Raw genomic sequence first — 15557 nt, forward strand, 5'->3', positions numbered from 1 at the left:
TCACTGAAGATGCTTCATAAGTAAAAGAAGTGAAATGTTTGTGCGAAAATACAAACTGACTTTCATTCAGTTGTAAAGACAGAACATACCTCAATGAATTACTACAGTTTGTTCAAAACCTACAACACTTAACACCTGAAAAATTGTAGGAGCTCACAGTCTTAGCGAAGCCAGATACTCATCGTGAAGTAACAGCCATTGTACATTGAAAAAATCAGGTTCGTCAACAAAGCCATCAATTACATGGGTAATCTGACAGCCTCGTGGTTCAAGTTCACAAGAAGCTTTCTCAAGACCACTCCAGTTTTGCAAACAGCAACAGCTATAACAAGGAAACCAGTGTACATTTCTCGACTACCTGGCCTCTCCCTTCAGCAGCCCTCCCACTGTGGTATGAACAGAAATGCCTCGTGCGGAAGTCATTAAAAAGTCTTCATTCCACCGTTGGGAGACGCTGTAGCTTGAGAAACGGTTCTTCCCTGTGGATACTACCAGCAGTGACTGTGGAAGAGCACGGACTGTGGAACTGTTAGTGGGTTGTCATCTATGCCCTCCATGTTGTGGACAAGGTGATTCGCATGCAACTGCAAGCACAATTGAAATTACGAAAGTTTGGTGAACATTAATGTAATTTCATAATTCTTTCTTGCATTTGCTTTTAATGGCAAGTAGCCTTTTTGCTCTGGCTTCACACATACATGGGCTTGACACACATCCTCCTTCCCCTCTCTGTCTGCACCTCTTACTCTATCTGTCTGCCTCATCCTTCCACCAATATTAGTACGTCTCCTCCTCCCCACTTTCTCTGTCTTTTCATCTCCCTTCCCCTCTATTTTTCGTTTTCCTCCATCCCTTTGACCATGCACTCTCCCCCTCTCGCTCTGACCACATCCCACTCTTTCCATCTCTGTGTCGTCCTCTTCCTTTGGCACCTGCCTGCTACTCCTCCACACCTTCCAGCTACTGCTCTGCACCTTCCACTGCCTCATACATCTCCCCCTCCTCCGTTCCCCTCTGTCCATTTCACACTCTCCCCCACTTGCAACCTGTCCCCAGCCCTTTTTGTCGGTACATGTAGCTTCTGCAATACATTGCAGCAAAGCAGTAGAGTACTAATAACCAACACACCTGTTCCACAGGGCGGGCTGGATCTCAGATGATTATCATTATTTGCCAGGCAAAGCAGGTTGATAAAGCAGCCAGTACTACTTCAACCCACCACACCTGTCATGCAAGACAGCCTATATGACAGGACACACAAAACTATTTCTTACTGTTGCCTACATAGGCTGCGCTGCAGGACAGATTGATTAGGCAGGCTGATACTGTTGCCACACTACCTGCCTTTTGTACAGGGGCACCTGTATATGAGGGGCTGTAAAATACACGTTTGTGCCTGTATTCAATTTATATTGGAACTAGGAGGTTATAAACCCCACAGTTCTGATACTCCTGAGGTCTGCTCTTTCTTTGCCAAATTTTGTTGAAATCGATCAATGGTTTTGTGAAGAGATCACCCCCCTTCTCCCCCCCCCCCCCCCCACACACAAACAGCTTTAGATATGTAAACAGATTACCAAGTACATTTGTTTCTAACTAGAATAAATAAGTGGTCTTTATCCCGTGATATGAGGTCCACTGTTCATCATGATGTCAGATTTATTTTAACTACAAGGTTGTATCCCCTTCCTTACACCACAGTCGACATTCAATCTAAGTGGGGGGGAGTCGTGCTTGCCGTCTGTATTATGTACACTTCGTTCTGTGTAGTGGGGTGTTTCAATAGTGTATAGTATTTTCTGTGGTGGTGATTGTGAACCAGCTTAGCATTTGCCTAAAGAAGCTTGGAAAACCGCCTAAATCCACACTCAGGCTGGCTAGTGTATCAACCCCATAACAATTATTCTGTTGCGCAGATTCAATCTGTATTGGTCTTATTATCCAGTTTTAAATATTTTATGTTTTAGTTAAATCTATTAAAGTAAATGCTTGGATAATCACATAGAAACAGACATGTCATGTTACCTGTCCCATTTAATTAAAGAAAATTTGTAGGTTGGATTACTCTAGGTACATTATAACACGTGTACCTGAGAACTGCCCTTCCTGATTCAACGGCAGTGTGCTTCCTTCGTGCACCGATGACAGCGCTGGGCTCGCACCGCTCGGGCACATGTAACGAATTTATTTATCCAGCTGCAGCTGAGGGCAGCAGAGGTATATGACAGGCTATTACGTCAGCTTCCGAAAGAGCAGTCGTCCAGCCGCTGCAAGCGACGGCCTCTTAATTGGCTGTTTCGATTGTTCCCGAATATTGGCAAACGCAGCGATCCGTCTCCTATTAACAGGCAGGCCATCAGAATTTCGAATATTTATTTGTCGTGGCTCTCTGCGGAACATTTCCTTCCCACTATTCTGATTTCGTTAGTTATTCTAAAGATACGTTCAGTCCAGTTACTGAGCAGAAATGAGCTCTACATTAGTAGTGCTTATTTTGTACATATATCGTACAGTTCAGCAGTTCATTGGCCGTTGTGGGCAGAACTAAACATCAGCTCTGCGTTATGTACGAAGCCATGCTGAAACGTAATACCTCCCAATTTTTTATTCTGTTCTCAATATCGGTTGAAGCCTTATACATCATGCACATTGCTGTTCGACCTTCACACTTCGCTGACGTGAGATGCAACCCGGTGCCGCCAGAGGGCTCCGAAATTAAGTGTGTGACACGTAGGTGTGCAACGCATTTGCGTTGGTGCGTGACAAACATTGTGCTGTAATAGGATTTCTAACCACAGAAAGAATGACTCCGATTGAATTTCATAGAAGAATGAAAGCTGTGTACGTGATAATTGTATCGACATCTGTGATACGCGAAGTTGTGTTGCTTTTTCTCGTAGTGAAGGAAACTTTAGTGCTAACTTCAACGTGTCAGACAGAGCTTGGAATGTTCTAAAAACTTAAAGAACATCTTGGAGGACTTCACTTTGATAGCGATAAGGCGGTGCAAGGAGAGATAGTGTAGTTTCTCCACCCACAAAGTGAAATATTCTTCAGTGACGGTGTAAACAAACTGCTCTCTCTTTGGGAGACACGTTTTCTTCACCAGGATGACTATATTGAGAAATAAATGTATGGACTTCAAGAATAAAGATGTATAACGCAAATAATGTCTGTTTTATTTGAAAGCTTCAAGAGTTTTCGCATAAAGAATTCGGAGGCATTACTAGTCAGCACGTCTTCGTATTTTATATGGTATTGTTTATATTGTTGGAAGAGTCTGTCTACGTTGCTATAGTTAGTGTGTGATGAAATGACTTAGTTGTCGACTTTTATTGTTAGTTTTTATTTTCATTGTTAATATTTTATGTGTAGCACAAAGTGAATAACACCACAGTCTGGTAATTTTATCACTTCTTACGTTCCGTTTGTTAATTCTCAATTAATCCCTGACGGTTTTCGTTATTAAATTTGATATACACTGAAGCGCTAAGGAAACTGTTATGGGTATGCGTATTCAAATACAGAGATACGTAAAGAGGCACAAAATGGCGCTGCGGTGGACAACGCCTATATAAGACCAAAAGTTTCTGCGGCAGTTGTTAGATCGGTTACTGCTGCTACAATGACGCATTATCAAGATTTGAGTGAGTCTGAACGTGGTGTTACAGTCGGCGCACGAGCGATGAGACACAGCATCTCAGAGGTAGCGGTGAATTGAGGATTTTTCACGTATGGCCATTTAACGAGTGTACCGTGCATATGAAAATCCTGCAAATCATCAAATCTCCGCGGCCGGAAAAAGATCCTGCAAGAACGGGACCAACGACGACTGAAGAGAAACGTTCAACGTGACAGAAGTGCAACCCTTCCGCAAATTGCTGCAGATTTCAATTCTGGGCCATCAACAGAGTTCAGCGTAAAAACCGTTCAACGGAAAATCATCGATATGGAATTCTGGAGCCGAAGGCCAACTCGGGTACCCTTGATGATTGCATAACACAAAGCTTTACGCCTAACCTAGCCCCGTCTATACAGACATTGGACTGTTGATTGCTCGAAACATATTGCCTGGGCGGACGAGTCTCGTTTCAAATTGTATCGAGCGGATGGACGTGTACAGGTATGGAGGTAACCTCATGAATCCATGGACCCTACATGTCAGCAGTGACCTGTTGAAGCTGGTGGAGGCTCTAGAATGGTGTGGGGCGTGTGCAGTTGGAGTAATATGGGATCCCTGATACGTTCAGATAGAACTCTGACAGTTGACACACGTAAGCATTCTGTCTGATCACCTGCATCCATTCGTACGCATTATGCATTCGGACGGACTTTGGCAATTCCAGTAGGACGATGCGACAATTCACACGTCTTGAATTGCTACAGATTGGTTCCAGGAACACAGTTCTGAGTTTAAAGACTTCCGCTGGCTGCTAAACTACGCAGACATGATTACTGAGCGTATCTCGGATGCCTTGCAACGTGTTGTTCGTAAGAGATCTCCATCCCCTCGTACTATTACGGATTTATTGATAGCCCTGCAGGATTCATGGTGTCAGTTCCCTCCAGCATTGCTTGAGACATTTATCGAGTCCATGCCACGTCGTGTTGCGACCCTTCTGCGTGCTCGCGGGGCCCTACACTATATTAGGCAGATGAAGCAGTTTCTTTGGCCATTCAGTGTAGTTTACATGTGCTGAACCTCTTACTAGATCGGATTCACAGGTGAGAGAAAGATGAGGTACCGCATTGCGTAACGGTGTCGTTCAGATGGCGCGAGAGCGTCCGTAGATGATCAACAGTCTCCAATGGCAAACGGTACAAGAGAGGCGTTGCACATCGTAAAGAAGTTCACTGTGGAAGTTTCAGGAACTTGCGTTCCATCAAGAGTCGGTAAAACCACCACATCCTCCCAAATACGTCTGGTTCTTTGACCGCGACGTGAAAATCAAAGAAATGGGAGCTCATACGGAGGTTTGTCGACAGCCGTTCTTCTTTACTGATGGAAGAAAGATGGGGAGTGCAGGCAGTTGCGCTATCCGCCACACACTGAAAGATGTAGTTGTAGATTCAAATGGCTCTAAGGGACTTTACATCTAAGATCATCAGTCCCCTGGACTTTGAACTACTGAAACCTAACTAACCTAAAGACATCACACACAGCCATGCCCGAGGCAGGATTCGAACCTGCGACCGTAGCAGCAGCGCGGTTCCTGACTGAAGCGCCTAGAACCGCTCGGCCACAGCGGCCGGCTGTAGTTATAGATATAAGTGTAACTCCAGGTAAGCCTCGTTAAAGTAGCTTGCGTCTGTACAGTGCTATATTCTTCACCCTGAATGTATTTGTGTGTAGGTTTTCGTGACCCGCCGCAATTCGAGTGTTACAACACATTTTTCTTAAATTCATCACACTCTCTTCTAGTAAAATATGCTGGTACAGGAAACTTAAGCATCAAAGTAACCGTCGCATTACGTGTCACTGCCTAGTAACATTCCTCGTTGAACCTGGGAGCATAAATAGAAAGAGCAGCTACACTCTAGTACAGAAGGTAACTGAAAGAAATACGCAGTGGGACCAACAGAAACGATATTTTTATTCAAAGACAGTAATTACACTGAAGTAACCGCGATTCGTGATGGACCTCTACACATGGACCCCTAGACATGATTCTTCGTATGAGGTGTGATCATCATGGACGACAGCGCATGCCTTTAAAAGTGCTCCCATGTTACCTACAAGGTTGGTAAGGAGTTGCTGTGATGGGGCGTTCCATTCCTCCACCAGTGCGGTTGACGGAAACTCGATGGTCGTTGGTGCATGTGGAAGTGCTGCAGTGCGTCTTCCCCATCCATCCCTCAGATGCTCGATGGGATTTAAGTTTGGGGAACGGGCAGGTTAATCCATTCGCCGAATATCTTTGTTCCAAGGGTTCCTCCACATGCACTGTTCGATGTGGTCACAAATAGGTATCCATAAAAATGGAGCCAGGGCCGAATGCGACCATGAAATCTCGCACGTGGTGAAAGAATACAGTGTCACATTAACGTTCAATGCAGGGTGCTCTGTGTTAAACTACACACACCAAAAGAAGTTTTGCATCACTTCGGTTCCACGAGTTCCGGAACCTGTACAGGAAATTGGAATAGAGGTCAACATAAACATCATTTCCGCCCTTTTTATTGCTCATCATGAAAAACTCGCAACTGCAAGTTGTACCATCATACAGCCAGACCTTCAAAGGTGGTGGTCAAGATTGCTGTACACACAGGTACCTCTAACACCCAGTAGCGCGTCTTGTTGCATTGATACATACTGTATTCGTCGTGGAATACTATCCACAAGTTCATCAAGGCACTGTTGGTCACCTTTGTCCCACTCCTCAACGGCGATTCTTGCATTGTTTTTATCACCATAAAAGACTGCAGTTTTATAACAAGGATTCATTTTGCACCGTAAAGCGCTGGAAACACACTTTTGTGCAAAACTGATTGACCAAAGTAACCTTCGCATGATGTATCATTGGCAGCTATGATAGCTCTATGTAACTTGGACCAAAAGTAGAACGAATTTTTGCAGCATATTTCATAACTGGAAATAACACGCAAATTAAATCAATAGAAGTGACTCTTTTATTAAGAGACAATAATTACACTGAAATTGCTGCCGCTGGTGGTGGTACCCTGGACACTGCAAAAGGCGAGACGTATGTCGACCAAGGACGACAGCGTATGCTGTGCAACGTGCTGCCATGCCGGCCACAAGTTTGGTAACGAGTTCTTGTGGCAGTGAGCCCATTCCTGAAAAGACGCACGTGACGAAGGAGTACAGTGACATTAACATCCGCTGGTGGCTGTACTGTATTGAAATACTTGTAAATCAGTAAGCAATTGCAACATTATACTTCCTCATACCGTGACACTTGGAGCAGCAAAACGATGATTTTTGTCCATGTTCCCCAGTGCTTTACGTGATCTCACCTCTCGCCAGAAGAGGGTGCATCGAACACAGTCGAACATGATCCTTTCGGTGGTACGCTTGTTATTGTGTGTGGAGGCACATTGTTGCATGGTCATACTGCACACATCAAAAGAAGTTTTGCATCACCCCGGTTCCCAGAACTCCTGAAGATAGAAGTTGACTGTGGATATTCTATCACAGGCACAGTCCCTTTGACTGTTCAGAGCAGTCACTAAAGCCCCCCAAAGATGTAAACAGCCATGCACAAGCAGCTCCTATTAGACGGAGAGGGTCATTTGACTAGGAAGAAGGTACACGGCTCGTGTCGTCTGTAGTTCAACCAAGCCTAGACGGTCAATACCTCAGTTCGATAGCGTCCTCATTGTTACATTGTGCCAGGAAGGGCTCTCAACAAGGGAAGTGTCCAGGCGCCTCGAAGTGAACCAAAACGATGTTTTACGGACATGGAGGAGATACGGAGAGACATAAACTATCGATGACATGCCTCACTAAGGCCGCCCAAGGGCAACTACTACAGTGGATAACCGCTACATACGGATTATGGCTCGGACGAACCCTAAGAGCAACGCCACCATGTTGAATAATGCTTTTGAGTAATGCTTTTCGTGCAGCCACAGGACGTTGTGTTACGATTCGAACTGTGGGCAATAGGCTGCGTGATGCCCAACTTCACTCCCGACGTCCATGGCGAGGTCTATCTTTGAGACCATGACACCATGCAGCTGGGCACTGATGAGCCCAACAAATCGCTCTGAGCACTATGGGACTTAACATCTATGGTCATCAATCCCCTAGAACTTAGAACTACGTAAACCTAACTAACCTAAGTACATCACACAACACCCAGTCATCACGAGGCAGAGAAAATCCCTGACCCCGCCGGGAATCGAATCCGGGAACCCGGGCGTGGGATGGGCCCAACAACATGCCGAATGGACCACTCAGGATTGGAATCACGTTCTGTTCACCGATGAGTGAACGCCGGAGACGTGTTTGGAGGCAACCTGGTCAGGATGAACGCCTTAGACACACTGTCAAGCGAGTGCAGCAAGGTGGAAGTTCCCTGCTGTTTCGGGCTCGCAATATGTGGGGCCAACGTACGTCGTTGGCTGTCATGGAAGGCGCTGTAACGGCCGTACGATAGGTGAATGGTATCCTTCGACTGATAGTGCAAACATATCGGCAGCATATTGGCGAGGCATACGTCTTCATGGACGGCAATTCGCGCAACCATCGTGCACATCTTGTGAATGACTTCCTTCAGGATAACATTGTTCGACTAGAGTCGCTAGCGTGTTCTCCAGACATGAAGCCTATCGAACATGCCTGGGATGGATTTGAAAGGGATGTTTATGAACACCGTGATATACCAACCACTCTGAGTTATCGACGCCGAATCGCCGTTGAGGAGTGGGACAAAGGGGACCAACAGTGCCTTGATGAACTTGTGGATAGTATTCCACGACGAATACAGGTATGTATCAATGCAAGAATCAACATAAAGATGCGTTCATGTTAGGAAATTATGACAAATCAGCTGTTGCGAACCATATATACGAAACAGGCCATCCCCTTAATAGCATAGAAGATAACGTAGAAATATTACATGTCGAAAAGAAAGGGAGGAAACTTGATTTACTAGAGGAATTCGAGATAGCTATCCATGAAAGGAAACAAAGCAACATTCTAAATGCACAAGATAATTTTAAAGAAATGAGATTTTTTAGCGGGTTTTTAGAATTATTTTAGGGTAGGTAAGCGACTTTAAACTTGTGGCATATCACTGACGGAGTTGCGAGAGGCTAAAGATGGCAGACCAATGCAATAAGGAAATAAGGCGCCCAATAGCATAGCCTTACCGTCAATCACACGGCTGCAACCACGCCACAACACCTAGGCACGACAGTCCACAACAGCTCCCGAGCCGGCACAGTGCGACAGGATACTAGGTAGCTATGGGACGGCCATCGACTTGTGTCAACAACTTCAGTGTAAGACGAGGACCCACAGTCCAATATACTTCTAATTCTGTTTTACTCTATGGACTTCCCAACTATTTGTGATGGTATTTTGTCTTTTTAGTCCGTTTAATTTCATGACATAGACTTTACAACCTGATGATGAGAGCATTGTCTCTTCAAACGCGTTGTTAAAATATATGTATTAGAATCGCGGTTGAATGCTAAGTGATAACCAGTATAAGGACAACTGCTACCTCGACTCCATAATGGATTTTATTAAATCCGATGAAACATTAAATCGCCGACATCGCTGCAGCCGGAAAAAGATCCTGCAAGAACGGAACGAACGACGACTGTAGAGAATCTTTCAGAAGTGCAACCCTTCCGCAGATTTCTGCAGATTTCAATGCTGGGCCATCAACAAGTGTCAGCATGCGAACCATTTAACGGAACGTCATCGATATGAGCTTCCGTAGCTGAAGGTCCACTCGTGTACCCTTGATGACTGCACGACAAAAATCCTTGCGCCTCGAGGGTGCGCGTCAACACCAACATTGGACTGTTGATGACTGGAACCTGCTGCCTGTTCAGATGAGTCCCGTTTCATCTTGTATCGAGCGGATGCATGTATACGGGTATGGAGACAGCATCATGATTCCATGGACACAGCATGTCAGCTGGGGACTGTTCAAGCTGGTGGAATTTCTGTAACGGTGTGGGGCATGTGCAGTTGGAGTGATACGGGATCCCTGGTACGTCTAGATAGAAGTCTGACAAGTGACACATAAGAAAGCATCCTGTATGATCACCTGTATCCATTCACGTGCATTGGCACTTCGACGGACCCTGGGCCTGCCGCTGTGGCCTAGTGGTTCTAGGCGCTTCAGTCCGGAACCACGCTGCTGCTACGGTTGCAGGTTCGAATCCTGCCTCGGGCATGGATCTGTGTTGCATCTTTAGGTTAGTTGGGTTTAAGTAGTTCTAAGTCTAGTGGACTGATGACCTCAGATGTTAAATCTCATAGTGCTTAGAGCCATCTGAACCATTTTTTTATGGGCAATTCCTGTAGGACAAAAAGACACCCAAAACGTCCGAAATTGCTACCGAGTGGCATCAGGAACACTCTTCTGAGTTTAAACAGTTCTGCTGGCCACCGAACGTCCCAGACATGAACATTACTAAGCATATCTGGGATGCCTTGCAAAGTGCTCTTCAGAAGAGATCTCCATCTCCTCGTACTCCTACGGATTCACGGTCAGCCCTACAGGATTATTGGTGTCCAGTCCCCTCAGCACTACTTCAGACGTTAGTCGAGTCCACGACATGTCATGTGCTGCACTTCTGGGTGCTCGCGGGGTCTTGACACGATATTACGCATGTGTACCAGTTTATTTGGCTCTTAAGTGTATAAAAGTTATTAGCCAGTTTCACTTACATAAAATCATCTTGGTGCTGTAATCTCACAAGCATTAATTACAAATTAATCTGCATACAAGGAGAATCCTGTTGATATCCTTTGTACTTCACGTATCTTCATCGATGTTCTTTCACGGCTTGTGCTACAGGTGTGCAAACGCGAAGAATATAATACAACCCTTTGTGGACGCTAGCTGCGGAACTGACGTCACGTCCGCCAGTACGAATGTGGCAGGGGCACGTGTTAACGGCTGCCCACAGCTCCTGCCGCACTTGCACAGTCGCAGAGTTTGCGCGGATCGAAAACGGCGCTGGCAACTAATCACCCACACTCAAATATAGTACGTTACATCACTAGCGAAAATGTCCCAGGATTGAGACACGGTCTGGCACGCACTTTTGATCTGGCAGGATGTTTCGAGAATAAACAGACATTCCGTAAATTTTTTTCTTGGTTCCTTATAATTGAGCATCAAGTCAGAGCATCAAAAGAAGTCTGAACGAACCGATATCAGTTAAAATAAATATTCATGCCTGAGTTTACCAACTTCTCTTGCTTTTATTGTATATGAGGTGTCTGATACAGTAAATGGGAACAAGCTATGGAAAATTGTGAGAAACAAAACGATTCATTCTCATAAAAGCTGTACAGATTTTACATATGAATGACAAAATATAAATGAAATAGCATGCGGCACAATAGGGCTCAAATAAACCAAGGAGTTAGGACGGGTGTTCCCTCTCGCCCACTTTTTTACTATGTATTTCGACGACATAATCAAAACTTCGGTATAGACAATACAACATTTTAAAATTAACGATATGGCAAATAGTACACTACTTTTTGCTGACAATCAAGTAATTGTTAGTCAGAATGAAAATGAGGTACAAGAACCCGTCTTTAAGTAAAACTGGCAGAGAATGTAATCTGAATGTCTCCACCACAAAGACAAAATCAATGGAACTGTAGGACACCAGCCCATTTTAGTTAAGATCGAAACAGACAAGCAGATCACATAGCAAGTTCATTAGATACAAGGCAGACAATGAAATACAAAATAAGTTAGACGTCTCTAAATATTTCTGTGAGACTTAAGCTAAACATTATGAAAGAAGAATGTATACAGAGATACTCCACTAAAGTTCCACAATGTTATGGGTGCACAAGCACTGCTGTACGGATGCGATAACTGGACTGTTAAGAAGAGGGATGAAAAAGAATGCATTTCCTTACGTACGTGGCTGGATATACTTTGATTGATAGAAATGATACCATCTAGGCTGTACTGAACATAAAAAGTATAACTGACACAATAAACCAATGTCAATTAAGATGGACAGAACATATAGACAGCATGCAAGATACAAGAATCCTTAAAGCCATGAAACAATGTTAAACAAGAGGCAAATGATTTTTAGGAAGACCAGTGAAGAGATGTCTTGACCAATTTCGAAGGAGACAGAACAGGCCAAAATGCCCAACTTTTCATGTAGATGAAGATGAAGTACGTCTGCCTAAACTGTTGAATTGGGTTTCTACTAATGGTCGCTCAAGTAACTGCCAGATAGGTGACAAAATGTATTACAGTGCAAATTATCTTGCATAGTACTTCAAATTACGCCGAACGGAAATTTTATGAAAGATTCAGTGCACCAAAATAAAATTAAGAGCCCATCACAAATTAGAAATTCTGTTCAAATGCAAATAATCTAATGTTAATTACACCGGTTAGAGAAGAGGATAGGAAATTACTACAAAACTGCCAGAATAAAAAATTGAACAGAATATGTATGTTATGCGGATGTAATAATATCCTTTGATTGTGAGAATATAAGTATTTTGAAAGGTATCTTTGCATATTGATAAATCTTTCAATCAATGAAAAGTCGTATGGTAAACTGTCTGAAACAAGGTATTTTGAACTCGTGAGCTGCGCAGAGGGGTGGCGCCATTTGAGGTGTCATGTCACAGGTAGCGTGGCACGTCCTGCTGGAGATCAGTGTCCTCCCTCGGACAAGTGTGTGTGTGTGTGTGTGTGTGTGTGTGTGTGTGTGTGTGTGTGTGTGTTTGTTTCTCTTAGCATTAGTTAGTTCAAGTAGGAAGTAACTCTAGGGATCGATGACATCAGCAGTTCGGTCCCTCAGGAATTCACACACATTTGAACTCATGCGTAGATGTTGGTACTTCAGTAGCTTCTAAACGCTTGTCAAGGAAAGTATGAAAAAGTAAACGAATACTACCCTTGTGAGTTTAGTTAATGATAATGTCACTATGAATAAAAGGGGGCTCTGGCTTCCACTTTATGTTAGTGATGTTTATATAAAGGAATCCAAACGCTAAAACTTAAATCGCACGATGAGAGTTAATTGACAAAACATAAGTAAAATGACATTACTAGATAACGTATTTTTCTTCTATTTCCAACTGCTTAGAAATACCTTGCACGTTTGGGTATATACAGGGTGAGTCATTAATGAGGGAAAATACATCGCACAAATTGTCACACACTGAGCTACATACATAAATTCGTTTTCCGCATTTTCCTATGTCAATAAATGACAATGCAATTGAATAGTAAAAAATATGGAAATATGAAGTGGACTTTTGGGTGTTATAATGCGCCGACATTGGCCAAGGGGACAGATCGGCAACACGGCATAGCATGCGAATGTTGTAGGTAGTCTAGCCGATCACGAGAAGGCGAGGCATGCGGCGTCAAGCGACGGTCTGCATGACACTGCGAGCAATGACAGCGCCGACATCTATCTCGTACCGGTTACGCTGGCCGGTATTATGCATCGTGGCTAGTTGGCATAGGGAAAGGAAAGTGAAGGGGGGCTGCACTACTGTACATGCATGTTTTTAATCTGGTTTTTGCGTTCCAGACTCAGTTTTAAGAAACGAGTACATAGATGAACAATACAAAATACAACATACACAGGTATTTGGCAGTTACTACAGACGAATACAGTACAGCTGTACAAATAGAATCTAACATAGAAACACATGACCAGAAACTTCAGTGGCGGTTTATAAGTACTGTTCGAAATGACGGCCCTCATGTTTGTGACAAATTTGAACTCTTCGCAGGAAGGATTGCTGAACACGATCCAACATGTCTTTGAGTAATATCACAGGCCTGTTGTATTCTGCGTTGAAGGGTGTTGATATCAGGAACCTGTCTTTCATAAATCACAGATATCAGATAGCCGCACAAAAAGAAATCCAGTGGATTCAGATCTGGCGATCTTGCTGGCCATGCTACAGGGCCTCCACGACCGATCTATTGCGAAGGGAAGGCATTGTCCAGGTGGCGTCGCACTGTGCTGCTGAAGTGAGCGGGAGCACCATCATGCTTGTACCACTGGTTCATACGAGAGGAAAAACTGTCTTCCAACAATTTCGGTAATGTAGCATCCGGGGAACGCAGATATCGCTCTCCTGTATTCATTTGTGGTAGCACATGTAGCCCTATGAGATGATGATCAATAATACCACACCAGATATTGACACCTCATCGTTGTTAGTACCCTCGTATCGTGGTGGTGGTGGTGGTGGTGGTGGTGGTGGTGGTGGTGGTGGTGGTGGTGGTGGTGGGGGGTTCTTCCACCCACTCGTACCAATTATGTGAATTCACTATAACCTCCTTCGGGAAATTGGCTTCGTCGGTGAACAGTATTGTTCGTGAAAAATGCTGGTCGTGGGTCTGACGCCGTAGGATGAAGTTGCGTAAGTCCAGCCTCCTCTGTTAGTCTTCCGGAAATAATGCCTGTACCTTTTGCATGCAAAAGGGATGGTAAAGGTTTCTATGGAGTACTTGCATAACAGTAGATCGTGACATTCCGACCGCAGTGGCGAGAGACCTGGTGCTTATTGTTCGGTCATCCGCACTGTACGTCGACGGTCGGCCGCGACCACTAAATCCTGGAGGTGCTACATGTGCACCATACTCCTTCAAGCACCTGTCCACAGAGTAAAACGTTTTTGAGGATGGAAGGCGCCGGATAGGAAACCTCCCGTGATGCAGTTGCCTTGCAGCGTCAACTCTTCCCTGCAAACCGAGCGAGGTGGCGCAGTGGTTAGACACTGGACTCGCATTCGGGAGGACGACGGTTCAATCCCGCGTCCGGCCATCCTGATTTAGGTTTTCCGTGATTTCCTTAAATCACTCCAGGCAAATGCCGGGATGGTTCCTCTGAAAGGGCACGGCCGACTACCTTCCCCATCCTTCCCTAATCCGGTGAGACCGATGACCACGCTATCAGGTCTCCTTCCCCAAACAACCAACCAACCAATCTGCTCAGCAAGTCCGCAGGTGAGGTGGATGTCGGCTTATTCCTCCTTTGGGAAACTTGCCATGGTACTGTAGTAACAATGCGACGCGGCCGTTAGCAGCTGTCTACACGGCGAGTATCGGGCATAGTGAGCAGCGCAGAAGTGCTGTAAACACGTCATGTACATGGCAGTTTTACTTCCGCCGTTGATAACTCTTTCCGCTTACCACACACACATTCCCTAACATGGGACTGTACACTCCGCTACCGCCGGCAACGTGTGGTTCAAAAGTTCTGATACAATTTCACATACATTTCTCGTTTCTTTCAAAGGCTGGCAGATACACATCAGCTCATTGGTGTCATATACACTGGTGAATGACATGTCGTGATCGTGAGGCTCGTCGGTATCTCGTTCAATGGTTAAGAGGTGTTTTCGTTTTACGTACACAGTACACCGAGGAGAACGAAATTAACAGTGTGTCAAGTGTTACGCATAGCAGCATGCGGTCCTCGACATATTTTTCCTCATTTATGACTCACCCTGTATATATAAAACTTCAGGCCTTGACACCTAAATACTCTCACGACGATATTATCCAAGGTTCTGTTAGTGGTACTCACACATTACGTCTACGCTGAGAATTAAAATACGCTCCTTTTAATATCGCGTTTTTAGAAGAAATGATGCAATCTTGTACATTACCGATTTACTAAATCTGGCTCCAACTCAATACATGAGTTAAAAACTCGTAGAGACCTCTTTTCCTGCAGGCCAATCCGCATATTTTAGCTCTTTACGACCATTGTAAGAATCGCGGCTGTCTCCGTTGTCCTTGTCTCCCGGCAGCATCTGTCGTCCAGGTTGTGTCTGGCAGTTGGCTCTGCTGTCGCCGCAGGTCGTTCGAGCGTCTTACGGTACATGA

This window comes from Schistocerca serialis, chromosome 8, assembly GCF_023864345.2.
Source record: "Schistocerca serialis cubense isolate TAMUIC-IGC-003099 chromosome 8, iqSchSeri2.2, whole genome shotgun sequence".
Classification (NCBI taxonomy): Eukaryota; Metazoa; Arthropoda; class Insecta; order Orthoptera; family Acrididae; genus Schistocerca; species Schistocerca serialis.